The sequence below is a fragment of the Lolium rigidum genome, chromosome 1, assembly GCF_022539505.1.
Source record: "Lolium rigidum isolate FL_2022 chromosome 1, APGP_CSIRO_Lrig_0.1, whole genome shotgun sequence".
Taxonomy (NCBI): domain Eukaryota; kingdom Viridiplantae; phylum Streptophyta; class Magnoliopsida; order Poales; family Poaceae; genus Lolium; species Lolium rigidum.
The window spans coordinates 243,255,007-243,275,760 of record NC_061508.1 but is presented as its reverse complement, the minus strand read 5'-3'; the positions used below and the strand labels follow the sequence as shown (position 1 = coordinate 243,275,760).

Below are 20,754 nucleotides of genomic sequence, written 5' to 3'. Positions count from 1 at the left end.
ATGCTATTGTGGGGTTAATGTGATGCTTACATTGATAATTAATATGACTTGTGGATCCACATTCTTCACAGTGGCATGAGGCACACAATATGGATGAATAATTACTAATATATTTTAACCATGAGTTTAATACCTTCTACCTTGTAATAAGGTATTCAAAAGTTCCACTTGCATCTTCTCTACTGAAACCCTTTCCTCTTGAAAAGAAGAAATCACTGCGCCAGGCACAAGTCACTACTGGGTGGGCCTGAAGAGGTGTACCGACATATTTCGTACCAACCTAGCATTTCACTAGCGCGCCCATCGACCGAACGCCGAAAATAAAGGCGTGGATTGCATCCTTTCCCTCGTGCTAAACCAAACTCTAGGGAACTTTTATTTTTTAACTTTTTTTAACGAAAAATGTTCTTTACCTAGAGTTTACTGTTCACTACTTTACTATCCCAAGTGGAGGATGATAAGCTCTAAGGAAAGGACCTAGCTCTAGGGAAAACTGTAGTTTCTAGTAGTGATCGGATTTTATTTTTTTGCGTAGCCCCGAGTACATCCACCCTCCTAATCTCTCCTTCCCGCCCTTCGCCTCATCTCCTCCATCCTCCTTGCCATCCGCCCTTCTCCCAAACCCTAGGTGCAGAGATTCTCGTCGGCGGACTGGGGCCAGCGCGGGATGTTCGCCGGCAGGAATAGGGCCTGTCAGTCACCCCGCACGCATGTTCCTCACCCGACCCGACATGCCTTCTTTGTCTCTGTCTACTTCTCTTTCTATGCATCTTTTTCGTTTTGCAGTTTGAGTGCTGAGTCGATGTGGTTGTAATGTGTTCTCTTTTTTTGCATGAACTAATAAGGAACATATACACAAGTTTATGTTGTCCACAGACAAGAAAACATTAAATTCCATGATTTGTACATCCTCCAAACAAGAATTAGAATTTGGGTACAACCTTTGATTCCAACAACACATTCCAAACGCATCCAAACAAAAAAAAAATTAATTGGAGCCAATTCATTTCCATGTTGGATTTGGAGTTCTCAATCTAATTCAATACCACATCCAAACATAGCGTTGGTAGTTGGTACATCGATTTTGTTCAAGCTTCCAGGACACGGACTGATAGGTGATAACCTTGGTACAACTCGGTTCATCATTCAGTTTGCCAGGAATACGTTCTACATAGATCCTTTGGTTTCCGAGTCCGACAGACAAGCAAGGGATCCTCCACAAATAAATACAGCCGCCATACGGCGACTACAGCAGCAAGAACCAAGAAACACCCGCCCCTATTCCATCCATCGATCGATCTCTTTCGTTTCCTTAATTTCGCCCTAGCTCTTCTCGATTCCATCGCCATCGGCATCGGCATCGGCATGGCGAAGACGGGAGCGGGCGCCAGCGCGGCCGACCGCCGGCGCCGCGCCTACGACATGCTGGACGCAGCCTACCCCGACCGCGGCTACGCCCTGCGGTGGTGCGAGCAGGCGCTGGAGATGTACAGGGCCGACGGCGTCACCAAGGAGGCGCGCCTCCTCCTGCGCAGCGCCCTCCGATGCGACAGGGTCGCCGACTACGCCTCCATCTACAAGGCGTGGATCGCCATGGAGCTTCACGACGGCGACGTCAGCGCCGCCCGGGGCCTCTTCCTCGAGTGGGGCCGCCGCCTATACGAGGGCGCCGAGGACGACGGCGGCAGCGGCGAGATCGACTACTGGTGCATGTTCATCAACTTCGAGGTCAAGAACGGGGGCGCCGACCGCGCGCGAGCCGTCGCCAGGGCGGCCGTCGAGGCCTGCCCCAGGGATCCCACCATCTACGCCAAGAACCTCAAGGTGGAGCTGCTCTTCCGGCACGGCGACCGCGGCGTGCTCGCCCGCCATCTCGACAACTTCGCCATGGACGTCGATTGCAAGGACTGGCTGGTGCACTACCAGGTGGGCGCGTGCCACGACCACGACCCCCACGACTCCAAGACCAAGCGCCTCGGCGGCGGCGGCGGCTTCTTCTTGGGCAGGATGTGCCGCGGCGTCAAGCGGCTCGTGCACCCACATGGCTACCAGCCGCTTCATCAAGCATCTAGCCTCTCCGTGTAGATCATTGATCGATCTTGGCTCTAAGGCAGCTTTGTAATTTTCATAGTTTACAGATCTTGTAATCTCTTGATGTTGATGGTACTCCAGTATGTTTGTTGTACGTATGGAAATGGAGAATTACCATTAAGCAAAAAAGTTAAAATCTTGAATCAATGTTTCTTATGTTGAGGGGAGAACAATCGTGTAAGCCAAATTTAGACACTAACTTACCTGATTTTAATCACATAACTAAATGCCAAGAATACCGACACCGTGTCAATTTTTCATGAAGCATCCACCCTCTCCGTGTAGATCATTGATCGATCTTGGCTCTAAGGCAGCTTTGTGATTTTCATAGTTTCCAGATCTTGTAATCTCTTGATGTTGATGATACTCTAGTATGTTTGTTGTATGAAATCTTGAACCAATGTGTTATCTGCGAGTAAATTAAGACACTAACTTATGTGCTTTATTTATGTTCAATCACATAAAATTCACACAAAGCCCAAAAGCTACATGTTTGGATGCATTTTGATAGTAGAAAAAGGAATTCCGCATACCTAGACCTAAGCGGCGGCGGGGATGCATTCAAGCCAATTGCGCGTACCAAAGCCCAAGCTCGTGCCTTAGATCGAATCGTGTTGACGAATCTACTAGAGCTAGGGCTCACGGTTTCAAAGATAACCATGTTCCGGTGCTTCCAGATCCATTCACCATGTCGTTAACATAACAAAAGAGTGGTCCTCCCTCTCCAGGCTTACCAGCTTTGACATGAAGCAAACGAGAGTATGAACAACCAGCATTACAGAGTTCAATTGTTGTTTTTCAGCCACATTTATTCCAGAGATGCTTTACAAACATCAATTTACAGTTACAGGATCTGCAAACATTCACACAGCATAAAATGAGATGCAATTCAGTTTACGCACTTATGTACAACAATTCAACACGATGGTGTTAAGAGGTTACATTGAGCAATTTGCATGCCAGCATCATATTTTTTGCTAGTTCAAAGAAAAGATGCTGCAAATCAACTAGGAAACTCAGCACCAGTCCTTGAACTGCCTTGAACGCCCCATGGCTCTCCAGGGATTTGGCATTGTTTGTCTCCTTGTAAGCATACTTCATTTATTTTCATCTATAAGCCTGTCCTCATCTGTACTGTCGAGTGTCTGTAAGCGGGAATGTGCTTGGTACATGAAAAAAACAAAACATGTTTCTATTCTTCTCAGTGTTCACTCTGATTCTGTTATATGGAAAATACATGGTTCTACACAATGATCAATCTGTCTTCTGCATCAGAACAATCTTCTTAAATCACTATGCCCAATCCAGTAAGGTTTCTTAGTTTGAAAGTGAAAATGTATATTTTACTGAGATATGTGGCAAATGAAAAACAAATAAACGTTCTTGCATATTACCAAAATCTCATTATACATGTTCAGCAGACAATGCTTCAAGAAATGGGGAAACGCCGGGGTCGGGGATATGGCGGCATGAAATGGAGGGAAAGTGGAAAAAATGGAGGGAAATCTGCCTTGTGTCACCGACAGCCCGGTCCCACGCCCTTTCGCCTCCATCCGGCGGTTGCAGACGCTCCTCGGCGCCCTGAGTTCGGCATGCGATCGCCGAATGTAATTTAGGCCTAATCCGATGAAAATTGGGCTCCTGGGGACGCGACTGGAGAAAAAAAAAATACATCCAGCCATAACATTTGGCATGGGGAGCCCAGTGGAGATGCTCTTACATTCATGATCCTATTTTTCATCTTGTGGCTTCTCTTGAAGCGTACCAAAGTAAATACTCCTAGCTCCGTGATGGTTTTTTCTTTAGGCTCACTTTGAACCGGTTGAGAGGATCCAATATCAAGTACCACCACTTCAGCAATATGTTCAACACCAGCACTATGTTTGCTATGGTGTACATCCTCTTCTTCTTTCTTCATTGAGTCCTGCAAAAGGGTAAACTCTCCCATGGCGGTTGAAATCCACTCACGAGCAGTGATCACTTATGCATTATCAGTAAAGTTCTTATAATAAGAGTAGATATGGTATATAAATTTATAGAGTTCATCCGGTCCTTCAATTTTTTCCTTAATGTTGTTCATACGAACTAGTAACTCAAAACAACTAGCACAATTTCTAAAACATTCATATCAGCATAGCTTTTTAACTCATCTCTATCACGAGATGCTATTGTGGGGTTAATGTGATGCTTACATTGATAATTAATATGACTTGTGGATCCACATTCTTCACAGTGGCATGAGGCACACAATATGGATGAATAATTACTAATATATTTTAACCATGAGTTTAATACCTTGATGTCTACGTTCCCCCTCCTTTCCTGTAGACAGTGTTGGGCCTCCAAGAGCAGAGGTTTGTAGAACAGCAGCAAGTTTCCCTTAAGTGGATACCCAAGGTTTATCGAACTCAGGGAGGAAGAGGTCAAAGATATCCCTCTCATGCAACCCTGCAACCACAAAGCAAGAAGTCTCTTGTGTCCCCAACACACCAAATAGGTGCACTAGTTCGGCGAAGAGATAGTGAAATACAGGTGGTATAAATAAGTATGAGCAGTAGCAACGGTGCCGGAAAAGTGCTTGGCGTGTAGTTGATGGTGGTGGTATTGCAGCGAGTAGTAACGCTAGTAAAACAAGAAACAAGCAAGTAGTAACTCAGCAGTATTTAGGAACAAGGCCTAGGGATTACACTTTCACTAGTGGACACTCTCAACATTGATCACATAACAGTAACAGATAAATGCATACTCTACACTTTTGTTGGATGATGAACACATTGCGTAGGATTACACGAACCCTCAATGCCGGAGTTAACAAGCTCCACAATAATGCTCATGTTTTAGTAACCTTAAGTGTAAGATAGATCAACAGACTAAACCAAGTACTAGCATAGCATGCACACTGTCACCTTCATGCATATGTAGGAGGAATAGATCATATCAATATTATCATAGCAATAGTTAACTTCGCAATCTACAAGAGATCATGATCATAGCATAAACCAAGTACTAACACGGTGCACGCATCGTCACCTTTGCACACATGCAGGAGGAATAAACTACTTTAATAACAAATCACTAGAGTAGCACATAGATAAATTGTGATACAAAACATGCTGCAATCATAAAGAGATATAAATAAGCACCTCACTATGCCATTCAACAGTGAATAAGTATTCTGTGAAATCTAGCCTAAGAGACCCACACGGTGCACACACTCGTCACCTTTACACACGTGGGACGAGGAGTCTCCGGAGATCACATAAGTAAAACTCACTTGACTAGCATAATGACATCTAGATTACAAGCATCATCATATGAATCTCAATCATGTAAGGCAGCTCATGAGATTATTGTATTGAAGCACATAGGAGAGAGATGAACCACATAGCTACCGGTACAGCCCCGAGCCTCGATGGAGAACTACTCCCTCCTCATGGGAGCAGCAGCGGTGATGAAGATGGCGGTGGAGATGGCAGCGGTGTCGATGGAGAAGCCTTCCGGGGCACTTCCCCGCTCCGGCAGGGTGCCGGAAGCAGACTCCTGTCCCCCGGATCTTGGCTTCGCGATGGCGGCGGCTCCGGAAGGTTTTCGTGGGTTTCGTCAATTGGTATCGGGTTTTCTGATCCAGGGGCTTTATATAGGCGAAGAGGCGGCGCAGGAAGGTCGAAGGGGGCCCACACCCTAGGGGGCGCGGGCCCCCTAGGCCGCGCCAGGGTATGGTGTGGTGGGCCTCGTGCCCCCCTCCGGTCCCTCTCGTGTGTTCTGGATGCTTCCGGGGATTCTAAGATCTTTGGCGTTGATTTCGTCCGATTCCGAGAATATTTCGTTACTAGGATTTCTGAAACCAAAAACAGCAGTAAAACAGGAACCGGCACTTCGGCATCTTGTTAATAGGTTAGTTCCAGAAAATGCACGAATATGACATAAAGTGTGCATAAAACATGTAGATAACATCAATAATGTGGCATGGAACACAAGAAATTATCGATACGTTGGAGACGTATCATACCTTCTGCCTTGTAATAAGATATTCAAAAGTTCCACTTCCATCTTCTCTACTGAAACCCTTTCCTCTTGAAAAGAAGAAATCATTGCGCCAGGCACAAGTCACTAATGGGTGGGCCTGAAGAGGTGTACCGAAATATTTCGTACCAACCTAGCATTTCACTAGCGCGCCCATCGACCGAACGCCGAAAATAAAGGCGTGGATTGCATCCTTTCCCTCGTGCTAAACCAAACTCTAGGGAACTCATTAGAGATTTGAGGATATTTGTCCAAAACTGAAACTTCCACCATGAATCATGGCTTTAGTTAGCGGCCCAATGTTCTTCTCTCACAATATGCATGCTCAAACCATTCAACTCAGTGTAGATCGCCCTTACTTCAGACAAGACGAACATGCATAGCAACTCACATGAAATTCAACAATGAGTTGATGGCGTTCCTCAGTAAACATGGTTATCGCACAACAAGCAACTTAATAAGAGATAAAGTGCATAATTACATATTCAATACCACAATAGTTTTTAAGCTATTTGTCCCATGAGCTATATATTGCAAATGTGAATGATGGAATTTTAAAGGTAGCACTCAAGCAATTTACTTTGGAATGGCGGGTAAATACCATGTAGTAGGTAGGTATGGTGGACACAAATGGCATAGTGGTTGGCTCAAGTATTTTGGATGCATGAGAAGTATTCCCTCTCGATACAAGGTTTAGGCTAGCAAGGCTTATTTGAAACAAACACAAGGATGAACGGTACAGCAAAACTCACATAAAAGACATATTGAAAACATTATAAGACTCTACACCGTCTTCCTTGTTGTTCAAAACTCAATACTAGAAATTATCTAGACCTTAGAGAAACCAAATATGCAAACCAAATTTTAACATGCTCTATGTATTCTTCACTAATAGGTGCAAAGTATATGATGCAAGAGCTTAAACATGAGCACAACAATTGCCAAGTATCACATTACCCAAGACATTTATAGCAATTACTACATGTATCATTTTCCAATTCCAACCATATAACAATTTAACGAAGAGGAAACTTCGCCATGAATATTATGAGCTAAGAACACATGTGTTCATATGAACCAGCGGAGCGTGTCTCTCTCCCACACAAGCATGATGTAATCCAATTTATTCAAACAAAAACAAAAACAAAAGCACACAGACGCTCCAAGAAAAAGCACATAAGATGTGGCCGAATAAAAATATAGTTTCAGGGGAGGAACCTGATAATTTGTTGATGAAGAAGGGGATGCCTTGGGCATCCCCAAGCTTAGACGCTTGAGTCTTCTTGATATATGCAGGGGTGAACCACGGGTGCATCCCCAAGCTTAGAGCTTTCACTCTCCTTGATCATGTTGCATCATACTCCTCTCTTGACCCTTGAAAACTTCCTCCACACCAAACTCGAAACAACTCATTAGAGGGTTAGTGCACAATATAAATTGACATATTCAGAGGTGACACAATCATTCTTAACACTTCTGGACATTGCATAATGCTACTGGACATTAGTGGATCAAAGAAATTCATCCAACATAGCGAAAGAGGCAATGCGAAATAAAAGGCAGAATCTGTCAAAACAGAACAGTTCGTATTGACGAATTTTAAAATGGCACCAGACTTGCTCAAATGAAAATGCTCAAATTGAATGAAAGTTGCGTACATATCCGAGGATCATGCACGTAAATTGGCATAATTTTCTGAGCTTCCTGCAGGGCAGTGGGCTCAGATTCGTGACAGCAAAGAAATCTGGAACTGCGCAGTAATCCAAATCTAGTACTTACTTTTCTATCAACGGCTTAACTTGGCACAACAAAACTCAAAACTAAGATAAGGAGAGGTTGCTACAGTAGTAAACAACTTCCAAGACACAAATATAAAACAAAGTACTGTAGCAAAATAACACATGGGTTATCTCCCAAGAAGTTCTTTTCTTTATAGCCATTAAGATGGGCTCAGCAGTTTTAATGATGCACTTGCAAGAAATAGTATTTGAAGCAAAAGAGAGCATCAAGAGGCAAATTCAAAACACATTTAAGTCTAACATGCTTCCTATGCATAGGAATCTTGTAAATAAACAAGTTCATGAAGAGCAAAGTAACAAGCATAGGAAGATAAAACAAGTGTAGCATCAAAAATTTCAGCACATAGAGAGGCATTTTAGTAACATGAAAATTTCTACAACCATATTTTCCTCTCTCATAATAACTTTCAGTAGCACCATGAGCAAACTCAACAATATAACTATCACATAAAGCATTCTTATCATGAGTCTCATGCATAAAATTATTACTCTCCACATAAGCATAATCAATTTTATTAGTTGTAGTGGGAGCAAATTCAGCAAAGTAGCTATCATTATTATTCTCATCAAGTGTAGGAGGCATAGTATAATCACAACAAAATTTACTCTCAGCAGTAAGTGGCATCAAAAGACCACTATCATTATAATCATCAGAAATAGGAGGCAAAGTATCATCAAAGAAAATTTTCTCCTCAATGCTTGGGGGACTAAAAATATCATGAAAACCAGCTTCCCCAAGCTTAGAACTTTCTATATCATTGTCAACAATGGTGTTCAAAGCGTTCATACTAATATTACTACCATCATGCAAAGAAGATTTCATAGGTTTTTTAATTTTCGCATCAAACAATCCATGTTTTAAATCAGGAAATAGAATAAGAAGCTCACTCTTGTACATTATGCCAAACTAGTGTAAACAAGAAACAACAAGATGCAATTGCAGGATCTAAAGGAAATAGCTTTGAGCACACACACAACGGCGCCGAGAAAAATACTTTACCCGAGACCGTAGTATGAGAGCCTTTTTACCTTTCCTCCCCGAGCAACGGCGCCTGAAAAATGCTTGATGTCTACGTTCCCCTCCTTTCCTGTAGACAGTATTGGGCCTCCAAGAGCAGAGGTTTGTAGAACAGCAGCAAGTTTCCCTTAAGTGGATACCCAAGGTTTATCGAACTCGGGGAGGAAGAGGTCAAAGATATCCCTCTCATGCAACCCCGCAACCACAAAGCAAGAAGTCTCTTGTGTCCCCAACACACCAAATAGGTGCACTAGTTCGGCGAAGAGATAGTGAAATACAGGTGGTATAAATAAGTATGAGCAGTAGCAACGGTGCCGTAAAAGTGCTTGGCGTGTAGTTGATGGTGGTGGTATTGCAAGCGAGTAGTAACGCAAGAAAAACGATAAACAAGCAGTAGTAACTCAGCGAGTATTTAGGAACAAGGCCTAGGGATTACACTTTCACTAGTGGACACTCTCAACATTGATCACATAACGAACAGATAAATGCATACTCTACACTTTTGTTGGATGATGAACACATTGCGTAGGATTACACGAACCCTCAATGCCGGAGTTAACAAGCTCCACAATAATGCTCATGTTTTAGTAACCTTAAGTGTAAGATAGATCAACAGACTAAACCAAGTACTAGCATAGCATGCACACTGTCACCTTCATGCATATGTAGGAGGAATAGATCATATCAATATTATCATAGAAATAGTTAACTTCGCAATCTACAAGAGATCATGATCATAGCATAAACCAAGTACTAACACGGTGCACGCACTGTCACCTTTGCACACATGCGAGAGAGGAATAAACTACTTTAATAACAAATCACTAGAGTAGCACATAGATAAATTGTGATACAAAACATGCTGCAATCATAAAGAGATATAAATAAGCACCTCACTATGCCATTCAACAGTGAATAAGTATTCTGTGAAATCTAGCCTAAGAGACCCACACGGTGCACACACTGTCACCTTTACACACGTGGGACGAGGAGTCTCCGGAGATCACATAAGTAAAACTCACTTGACTAGCATAATGACATCTAGATTACAAGCATCATCATATGAATCTCAATCATGTAAGGCAGCTCATGAGATTATTGTATTGAAGCACATAGGAGAGAGATGAACCACATAGCTACCGGTACAGCCCCGAGCCTCGATGGAGAACTACTCCCTCCTCATGGGAGCAGCAGCGGTGATGAAGATGGCGGTGGAGATGGCAGCGGTGTCGATGGAGAAGCCTTCCGGGGCACTTCCCCGCTCCGACAGGGTGCCGGAACAGAGACTCCTGTCCCCCAGATCTTGGCTTCGCGATGGCGGCGGCTCTGGAAGGTTTTCGTGGGTTTCGTCAATTGGTATCGGGTTTTCTGATCCAGGGGCTTTATATAGGCGAAGAGGCGGCGCAGGAAGGTCGAAGGGGGGCCCACACCCTAGGGGGGCGCGGGCCCCCCCTAGGCCGCGCCAGGGTATGGTGTGGTGGGCCTGTGCCCCCCCTCTGGTCCCTCTCGTGTGTTCTGGATGCTTCCGGGGATTCTAAGATCTTTGGCGTTGATTTCGTCCGATTCCGAGAATATTTCGTTACTAGGATTTCGAAACCAAAAACAGCGTAAAACGAGAACCGGCACTTCGGCATCTTGTTAATAGGTTAGTTCCGTAAAATGCACGAATATGACATAAAGTGTGCATAAAACATGTAGATAACATCAATAATGTGGCATGGAACACAAGAAATTATCGATACGTTGGAGACGTATCATACCTTCTGCCTTGTAATAAGATATTCAAAAGTTCCACTTCCATCTTCTCTATCGAAACCCTTTCCTCTTGAAAAGAAGAAATCATTGCGCCAGGCACAAGTCACTAATGGGTGGGCCTGAAGAGGTGTACCGGAATATTTCGTACCAACCTAGCATTTCACTAGCGCGCCCATCGACCGAACGCCGAAAATAAAGGCGTGGATTGCATCCTTTCCCTCGTGCTAAACCAAACTCTAGGGAACTTTTATTTTTTAACTTTTTTTAACGAAAAATGTTCTTTACCTAGAGTTTACTGTTCACTACTTTACTATCCCAAGTGGAGGATGATAAGCTCTAAGGAAAGGACCTAGCTCTAGGGAAAATTGTAGTTTCTAGTAGTGATCGGATTTTTTTTGTTTTTGCGTAGCCCCGAGTACATCCACCCTCCTCATCTCTCCTTCCCGCCCTTCGCCCATCTCCTCCATCCTCCTTGCCATCCGCCCTTCTCCCAAACCCTAGGTGCAGAGATTCTCGTCGGCGGACTGGGGCAGCGCGGGATGTTCGCCGGCTGGAATAGGGCCTGGCAGTCACCCGGCAGGCATGTCCCTCACCCGACCCGACATGCCTTCTTTGTCTCTGTCTACTTCTCTTTCTATGCATCTTTTTCATTTTGCAGTTTGAGTGCTGAGTCGATGTGGTTGTAATGTGTTCTCTTTTTTTGCATGAACTAATAAGGAACATATACACAAGTTTATGTTGTCCAAAGTCAAGAAAACATTAAATTCCATGATTTGTACATCCTCCAAACAAGAATTAGAATTTGGGCACTAGTAGAAAACAGGGCTTTCGTGTGAGCCTTTTGTCGCGGGCGCGCCAGCACCCGCGACAAATGGCCTGCCCACGTCGCCCCGAAACCATTTGGCACTACTAGGAAAAGGCTTACCGCCGGCACATTGAAAAGGCTTACCACCGGCATTTTCGTATTCGCCGGCGATCACCTCGCCGGTGGTAAGCACTTACCGCCGGCACATTGCAAACCGCCGGGGGTAACCCAGATTACCGCCGGCACCTCAGCCAACTCGCCGGGGGTATTATTTACCGCCGGCACTTTCCAATTCGCCAGGGGTATTGAGTTACCGCCGGCAAAACAGCCCTATGTGCCAGCGGTATGTATTTTAGGATTTAAAAAAAAGACGTTTTACCAGTTTGCTCTATGCGGTGCCAACAATGTAAAATGTACTTGTGTGATCATTTTGAGACAATGGAATCAATTGTCATCCGGTCAAGGTACTAAAGGTAGTAAGAAATATACTGGACATGAAGAGTGTCAAATTAAGATCTCGGTCTTCGAAGTACATCCAGGGCTCGGGTTTTTGTTGACTATTGAAGTACACCCAGTTCATACAAGAGAAACAAAAGACCGAAGCAACGAGATCAAAAACGACAAAAAAACCTTCCTTCTAAAAGCAATAGAGCTGAAGTACGGACAAAATTGCTACTACTACTACTTCAGCAATACTCTTGCACGATTAAGCAATGGATCAAGCAAAATACTAATAGCCTTGCAAATACTCTTTGTGTTGATGCTCCGGATGTTCATGCAGAGATGACCAAGAAAAAATAAATCATTAGGGAAGTCGGAGAGAGTGTGTGGTTAGGAAGTATAGGGATATCTCTTAACTTTTGACAAGTAAACTAAAATCTAGAGTAGAAATAGAACTCGTAGATGATGAAGAATACATAATTTCAAGGAAATTAAAACTGCCATGAGAACACATCCGGCAAGTATCAAAAGCTAAGTATTTCCTGCTATGTCCAAAAAAAATAAAGCCAGGCAATTTTCCAAGCATCAAATCCACCCAAATAATTCCAATCGGTGCAAGATAGTGCCAGATAATTAACAACAAAGTTTAAAGTTCTAATCAGGTCCGTCGAAAAGGAAATGGACTATGCATGTTGCTAATTTTACACGTACTGATCTAGTATACAAATGTGACAGAAGAAGGTGGGTTTGATGGCCAGATGCTATGGCGAAGCTTTCAAACTATACTCGATTGCTTTTGGACCGAACCAACGTGCCATGAACCTAATTAATTTTGCACATGACGCTCAAAGTTCAGACCGAACCTACACATCTTCTGGACGTATATCTACCTCACACAAACGGGCACCCAACAAACTCCCTACTTGATCTGAACTTGTTAGCATAGCAAATATAACTACAAGTCAAGCGTTTGAACCAAGTGAGATCATGTTATGCTTCAAATATGGTAGCAACAGCGAAGTACAAAATACACCAAGTACACTAGGGTCGACACAAGCAAGCAAAGAATAAGAGGAGTTGGCATGAAAGGCCAAGCATCAGAGTTACCAACCAATAAGCCGTACTCATTTATATCGATCGGATCGGGAGCTGAACAAGTAATCAACGGGGACCGAACTAGGACACACAAACCAGCAGATCAACGACACAATCGGTACCAATCTACTATAGGCACCTAGATGCACACATGACCAGTTTCACTACCATCAAAAGTGCAAGGGAGAGAGCGAGAGGAGAAACGAGGAACTACCTTAGTCGAAGCAGAGGAGGGAGACGGCCGAGGCGGGGCACGGCCGGCCTAGGCAGCGGCGGCAGCATCACCACGCCACGGTCACCACCACGCAGCCGAGGCGGTAGGGTTGGGGCTCGAGGTTGAAGGAGAGGGCATCGGGGTGGCGCAGCCGAAGCACCATAGGGTGAGGTCAACGGACAGGAGTCGTGGGAGCAGCGCCCATAGCAGAATCGTAGGTGGTGGGGATCTGGGGATCTGGCTTGGCGCCGCGGCGGTGGGGATCTGGGGATCTGGCTTGGCGGCGGTGGGGATCTGGGGATCTGGCTTGGCGGCGGTGGGGATTTGGGGATCTGGCTTGGTGGCGGTGGAGATGTGGCTTGGCGGCGGTGGGGATCTGGCAAAGACGACCGTGGCCGAGCTTGGTCGCAGGTGGAGGCGTCGGCGATGGCCGGCGACGGCCGGAGCCATGGCTGGCAGCAGAGACGCGCCGCAGGCGCGCGTGTGCGTCGAGAGAGCGGCGAGCGGTGCTAGGGATTTGGAGGAGGATGCGACGACGGAGCGAGGAGACATCACATGGCGGCGCTAATTGCGGCTTGTGGCAGCCGAGAGCAATGGCGGCGGCGCGGGCTCGCGGCAGCATGAGCGGAGCGAAGGAATGGGGAGAGAGAGCCTCCTCTCGCGAGGAGGTGGGAGACGATGCGAGGATAAGGTTGGGTCGCACAAACCAACTAATGGGCCAGATTACCGCCGGCGCCTACAGATGCGATTGCCAGCGGTAAGGCCCATTATCGCCGGCACCTACGGTTCACAAACGTCGGCGGTAAGTGAAGGCTGGGTGGCCCACCCTGGCACGGCTTACCCCCGGCATCTTCGGTTCGTGTTCGCCGGCGGTAGAGCCCGGTACCCCCGGCGCTTTTGGGCCCAAATCGCCGGCGGTAAGGCTAGGCCCAATTGGGACACCGCGGCCCATTATATCGCCGGCACCATCGTGCCCAACTCGCCGGCGGTAATGGACGCACCCCCGGCGTCATCCTTTCAATCTCGCCGGCGGTAGGGTTAGGCCCCCTGGAAGGCATTACCGCCGGCATCTTCAAATCGTATTTGCCGGCGGTAAGGAGTGCGGCTATAAGCCTTTTCCTAGTAGTGTGGAGCGAGCCGGGCCTTTTATCGCGCCCTTTTGTCGCGGGCCGTATCACAACCCGCGACAAAAGGGGTCTGAGCTCTGGCGCGTCCTGCCAGCACCCCTTTTGTCGCGGGTCGTAATACGGCCCGCGACAAAGGGCCATGCCTATATATACACGCAGCCAGCCCCCACCCCCCTACATTTTTTTCCTTGGTGGTGAAAGGTGGAGGTGTATGCTAGCTCATTTTTTCTTCATGTGCACAAGAGGTGTTTGATGGAATACTTGTGAGGGATGCCACTTGATTTTATTTGATAAGATTTCTCCTCTTTTTGATCCTAAAATGTTAGCAACTATTTTCTCGTATATACATAGTCCGTACAATACTAATTTTAGCAAGGTGATTGCATCTGATACACTTATGATGCGGATGAGTCATCCATGGATGTACGGTAACCGATGTGCTCCCGCTTTCGAGAGGGCGTGAATTCTTTCCTCGCTTGTGGCCGAGGCCAACAAGTCGAAGCAAGGTTTTATGTGTTGTCCATGTCTGAAATGTAAGAATGAGAAGGATTACTCTTGCTCAAGAGACATTAAGAGCCACCTGCTTCGGTTTGGATTCATGTCCAGCTATAATGTTTGGACCAAGCACGGAGAAGAAGGGGTTATGATGGAAGACGGCGATGAAGAAGAAGATAACGATGACCAGTACCGATCTATGTTCTCTGAATGCGATGATACCGCAATGGACGACAATGAAGAAGAAGGAGGTGAAGAACGGGCATCGGATGATCCCGTTGATGATGATCTTCGTCGGGCCATTTCGATGCAAGAAGAGGCGTGCCACGGATAAGGAGAGGTTGCGGTTCGACAAGATGTTAGAGGACCACCACAAATTGTTGTACCCAGGTTGTGAAGATGGACATAGAAAGCTGGGTAGCATATTGGAATTGCTGAAATGGAAGGCGAGAGGTCGGTGTGGCTGACTCGGGATTTGAGAAATTGATGATAATATTAAAGAAGTCTGTTTCCAAGAAATAACGAATTGCCCGTCGGTACATATGAAGCAAAGAAGCTTGTCTGCCCTCTAGGATTAGATGTGCGAGAAGATACATGCATGCATTAATGATTGTATCCTCTACCGCGGTGAGAAGTACGAGAATTTGAATAAATGCCCGATATGCGGTGCATTGCGGTATAAGATCAGAAAAGATGACCCTGGTGATGTTGAGGGCGAGCCACCCGGAAGAGGGTTCTGCGAAGGTGATGTGGTATGCTCCCATAATACCACGGTTGAAACGTTTGTTCAGAAACAAAGAGCATGCCAAGTTGTTGCGATGGCACATGGAAGAACGTAAGAAAGACGCGATGTTGAGGCACCCCGCCGATGGTCGGCGGTGGAGAAACATCGGGAGAGAGTTCCCGGATTTTGCGGGTGAGGCAAGGAACTTATACTTTGGTCTAAGTACGGATGGCATGAATCCTTTTGGGAGCGAGCTGCGGTCACAGCACCTGGCCCGTGACTCTATGTATCTACAACCTTCCTCCTTGGTTGTGCATGAAGCGGAAGTTCATTATGATGCCAGTGCTTATCCAAGGCCCAAAGCAACCGGGACGACATTGATGTGTACCTAAGGCCATTAGTCGATGAACTTTTGGAGTTGTGGGCCAAACCAGGTGTACGTGTGTGGGATGATCACACCGAGCAAGAATTTGACCTACGAGCGTTGCTATTAGTAACCATCAATGATTGGCCTGCTCTTAGTAACATTTCAGGACAGACGAACAAAGGATACAATGCATGCACACACTGTTTAGATGAGACTGAAAGTAAATATTTGGGAAGAAGCAAAAAAGTTGTGTACCCGTTCAATCGTCGTTTCCTTCCGCGCAAGCATCCCTTAAGGAAAAAAGGCAAGCATTTCGGTGGCGAGGCTGACCGCCGTCCGAAGCCTGCCCCCGTAGTGGTGCTGATATATTTGACATGGTCAAGGATTTAAATGTTATCTTTGGAAAGGGTCCAGGCAGTCGACCTGTTCCGAAAGACGATGACGGACACGCGCCCATGTGGAAGAAGAAATCTATTTTTTGGGAGCTAGAATATTGGAAAGTCCTGGAAGTCCGCTCTCGCAATCGACGTGATGCACCGACCAAGAATCTTTGTGTGAATATTCTAGGTTTTCCGGGCGTGTATGGAAAGACAAAAGATACACCGAAGCACGGGAGGACCAGGAAAGTCATAAAGGACGAAACGGCAATCATCCAGGGCAGTTTGTAGGGCCTGCCAGCTACGCTCTTACCAAACAAGACAAGGAGATCTTTTTTGAAGCCCTATTCGGTATCAAGGTTCCATCTGGTTTCTCGTCGAATATAAAGGGGATAGTAAATACGAAGGAGAAAAAATTCCAGAACCTGAAGTCCCATGACTGTCACGTGCTTATGACACAATTGCTTCCGGTTGCATTGAGGGGACTTCTACTAGAAAATGTTCGACTAGCCATTGTGAAGATATGTGCATTCCTCAACGCAATTTCTCAGAAGGTAATGGATCCGAAACTTTGTCGGGATTACGAGGAAGATGTGGTCGAATGTCTTGTCGGCTTCGAGTTGTTGTTCCCACCATCCTTCTTCAATATTATGACGCACCTCCTCGTTCACCTAGTTGAAGAGATTAGAATTCTCGGTCCTGTATTTCTACACAATATGTTCCCCTTCGAGAGGTTCATGGGAGTCTTAAAGAAATATGTTCATAACCGAGCTAGGCCGGAAGGAAGTATCTCAAAGGGCTACGGAAGCGAGGAGGTCATTGAGTTTTGTGTTGACTTTCTTCCCGACCTTAAGCCGATTGGTGTTCCTGAATCTCGGTATGAGGGGAGGCTGACTGGAAAAGGCACACTAGGAAGGAAAGCAACGGTGTGCGAGGGACAAGATTTCTTTCAATCAAGCACACTACACGGTTCTATACAATTCCATCTTGGTGGCTCCGTACATCGAGAAACATAAGAATGCTTTACGAGAAATAAACCCGGGCCAGCCCGAGTCCTTGATTACACGTCAACACATGAATACATTCGGCGAGTTGGTTGCAAAGACATCTCATTAATGACCCATCTGTTGTGGAGCAGTGCTGTACTTGTTGGCCAGGTTACCATCTTCAAACATATGTACATTCCAAGGGTACGAGATAAATGGGAATACATTTTACACGATCGACCAAGATAAAAAGAGCACCAACCAAAACAGCGGTGTCCGCTTCGATGCAAAAGACGAGAATGGGCAGACCACCACATATTATGGATACATAGAGGAGATATGGGAACTTGACTATGGTCCCACTTTTAAGGTCCCTTTGTTTCGGTGCAAATGGGTGAAGCTCAGCGGTATACATATTGACGATAAGTACGGTATGATAACGAGTGGATCCCAACAATCTTGCGTACTGGACGAGCCATTTGTCCTAGCCGGCGAGGTGGCTCAAGTTTTCTACGTGAAGGACATGTCTAGCAAATCAAGAAAAGAAATCAACAAAAGAATACATCAACCGAGGAGCCAAAGCGCCACATAGTTCTTTCGGGGAAAAGAAACATCGTGGGAGTGGATGACAAGACGGACATGTCGAGAAGATTATAATAAGTTTAAAGAAATTCCGCCCTTCACGGTGAAAATTGACCCAAGCATCTTACTAAATGATGAAGATTCTCCATGGCTACGGCGTAGAAGATCACAACACTAGATGGCGATGTAATAATGTATTCTTCATATATAGTTCCCAAGACAATCTCTCCATTTATGTAATAATGAGAACCCTTTCCCCAACACTGTTAGAGGAGACGGAGTCTTTCACGGGCTTGCAGGGAAATTTTTCCGAGGAGCAGCTTCCGAAGATGTCGTAGGGCGTGTGCACCAACGACATCTTCGAGAAGCTGCGCCACGAGAGATTTCCCAACCCTTTCCTTCATCCATGGGAATGAAACTGTGCTTGGCTTGTTGATCTGCTTGGCAAGGCGTATCGATGCTCCTTTTATAGGCACGGCACCGCTTCTACTTTGTCTTGTTCCTTCGACAGGGCGTCGTGCGCTACATGCTTTATCTCATCGAGCAGTGCGTCCACCCACGCGTCCTTATCCTGCCGACAGCTTTAGTCCCGGTTGCAGCCACCAACCGTGACAAAAGGTTACCGACACATCCTTATCCTGCCGACAGCTTTAGTCCCGGTTGCAGCCACCAACCGTGACAAAAGGTTACCGACACATCCTTATCCTGCCGACAGCTTTAGTCCCGGTTGCAGCCACCAACCGTGACAAAAGGTTACCCGCACATCATCCCCCAGATAAGGCCCTCCTAGATAAGCCTCCCCCAGTCTTTTGTCCCGGTTTGAGCCTCCACCCGGGATGAAAGTTTCGCGCGCCACTTCGTTCCCGCCTATTTTCTTCCCGCATTCCCGCCATTTTTCCACTATATATATGTAGGCTTGGACTCATATCTGCAAACCTCATCACTCTCTCCCATGGCTTCAATCGTATGTCTAACACCCCGGGAGGCGGACGCACTTTGCACCTCGAACTACCCCTGACCGCCCGGCTACCGCGTCCCGACCGGCTGGTTGCTGAGCGTCGGAGGCGTACCGGTCCCTCCTATCCCTCTAGGTGTGCCACGCGAGATGGCCATCACGAACCACTACTATTTCGAGCTCACGCCTGAGCAGCGGAGGAATCCCCAGTGGCATCCCGACTACGGCCCGACTTGGGACAGCTTCTTCATCAATCGGCGTGAGAGGGCGGTTGCCGAGTACGAGGAGGACGGCCCGCCTCCTTCGAACTTCAACGAGGCCGGCCGTCGGATGTGGTGGCGCGGCCGGACTCTCCCGAGCGTCATGGCCTATCGTGGCCCCCGCCTGCGCTACCCTCAATCCCAGCCCACGCGTGGTCATCGCGAGGTTCGACAACCGCGACCCCGATGGTAGCGACGATGACGTCGGCGACTATGATGACTACAGTGGCGACTATTATAGGGCTAGGCACGACTATGATTGAATGGCTCCAACATTCGAATCTGGCCATGTATCTTATTTTTCAGTTGAGCTATGTACTTTAATTTCAGTTCAATCGTAATAAATTTCGTGTCAACCACTTTATTGAACAAAAACAACCGTCAACGACTTTATAAACTAAATTTAAACTAATAGAACCGACAACGACTTTATTGAAATTACAATAAAATAGATAAATTACTAGTCTAGTCTCTACTCATCGTCGGAGCCGTTGGAGGTTGTCTCCGTCCAAATGTCATCCCACCGAGGGTCGTTTTCGGTCCAAGTTGTATTCGGGTTCTCGAGCTCGAAGGCGGCGACGGACCGACGGTGCCGCCTGTCGGACCTGCGTTGTGCCCTAAGGTTAGCAAAGAACGCGTCGGTGTTGTCGACATCGTTGGGGAACTGCGCCCTCCACGGCGCATCAGCCGCTCGTCGCGCTCGGCGATGGCGATCCTGCGCTGCACCTGGCGGTGCCGGCGTCGGTCCTCGTCGTCGACGAGGCACGGCGGTGGCGCGAGGAACTCCGCCTCCTCTAGCGATTCAACATCCGGGAAGTTCATGTCGCGCCACGGCCGCCGAAGCGCCACGCCGCCGCGTCGTAGCGCGCGCCGCCAGCTCCGGCGTGTTGTGCGTGCCGAGGGTGAGGCGGAAGCCACCGGCGCGTATCTCGGCGGTGAACCTACCGCTCGGACGCACTCGAACGCCACGGAAACCGGACGCCCCTCGACGACGTGGAGGCATCCTGGAGATGAATGAGCGGAGGAGGCGGTGGCGACGTGTGGTTGCGCCCGCACTCGTCGCTCTATATAGCGCACGCGGGGCATGGCACGTGTAAGCGGTGGCTACACGTCGCACGCCGGCGTCGGCGGGGCGAGGCACGTGGAAGCGGTGACGGCATGTCGCACGACGGCATCGACGACACGTGTGGCACGGCGGCGGTGAAAATGGGTGAAACATACACGACTATCCGTTTCATATGATGCGAGATGCAAATATGTATATGGATGTCATATTCATGTCCATTAGCTTTTTCTGATCAATATTCATATATAAAACATTTGTATTTGAGTTACCATTCAAAAGTTATTGAAACAATAGTTTTATTAATTTAAAATAGAAAAAAGAAAAAGGGGTGAAGATCAGGGTATGCTGATCCGTGGCAACAGCCCATCCAACGGCTCTAGGCCGTTGGATTCAAACGGCCAGAGCCGTTGGATGGGCTGTGCCACGGATCAGCTCCTACCCCCTTTTGTCGCGGGTGGTGGCTCGACCCGCGACAAAAGACCCCCCCTTTTGTCGCGGGTCGAGCCACCACCCGCGATAAAAGGGGGGCCCTTTTATCACGGGTCGTGCTACCACCCGCGACAAAAGGGGTTAG

General features: G+C 46.9%; 1 long non-coding RNA gene across 1 annotated transcript; it reads right to left on the bottom strand.

Annotated features, from left to right (window-relative positions):
* Positions 1-2,866: 2,866 nt before the first annotated feature.
* On the bottom strand, positions 2,867-3,527 carry LOC124683417. The gene is made up of 2 exons (XR_006996683.1): positions 3,486-3,527; positions 2,867-3,283 (listed from the first exon to the last, which is right to left on the bottom strand). It is a non-coding gene; the product is annotated as an uncharacterized LOC124683417 (long non-coding RNA).
* Positions 3,528-20,754: the final 17,227 nt, after the last annotated feature.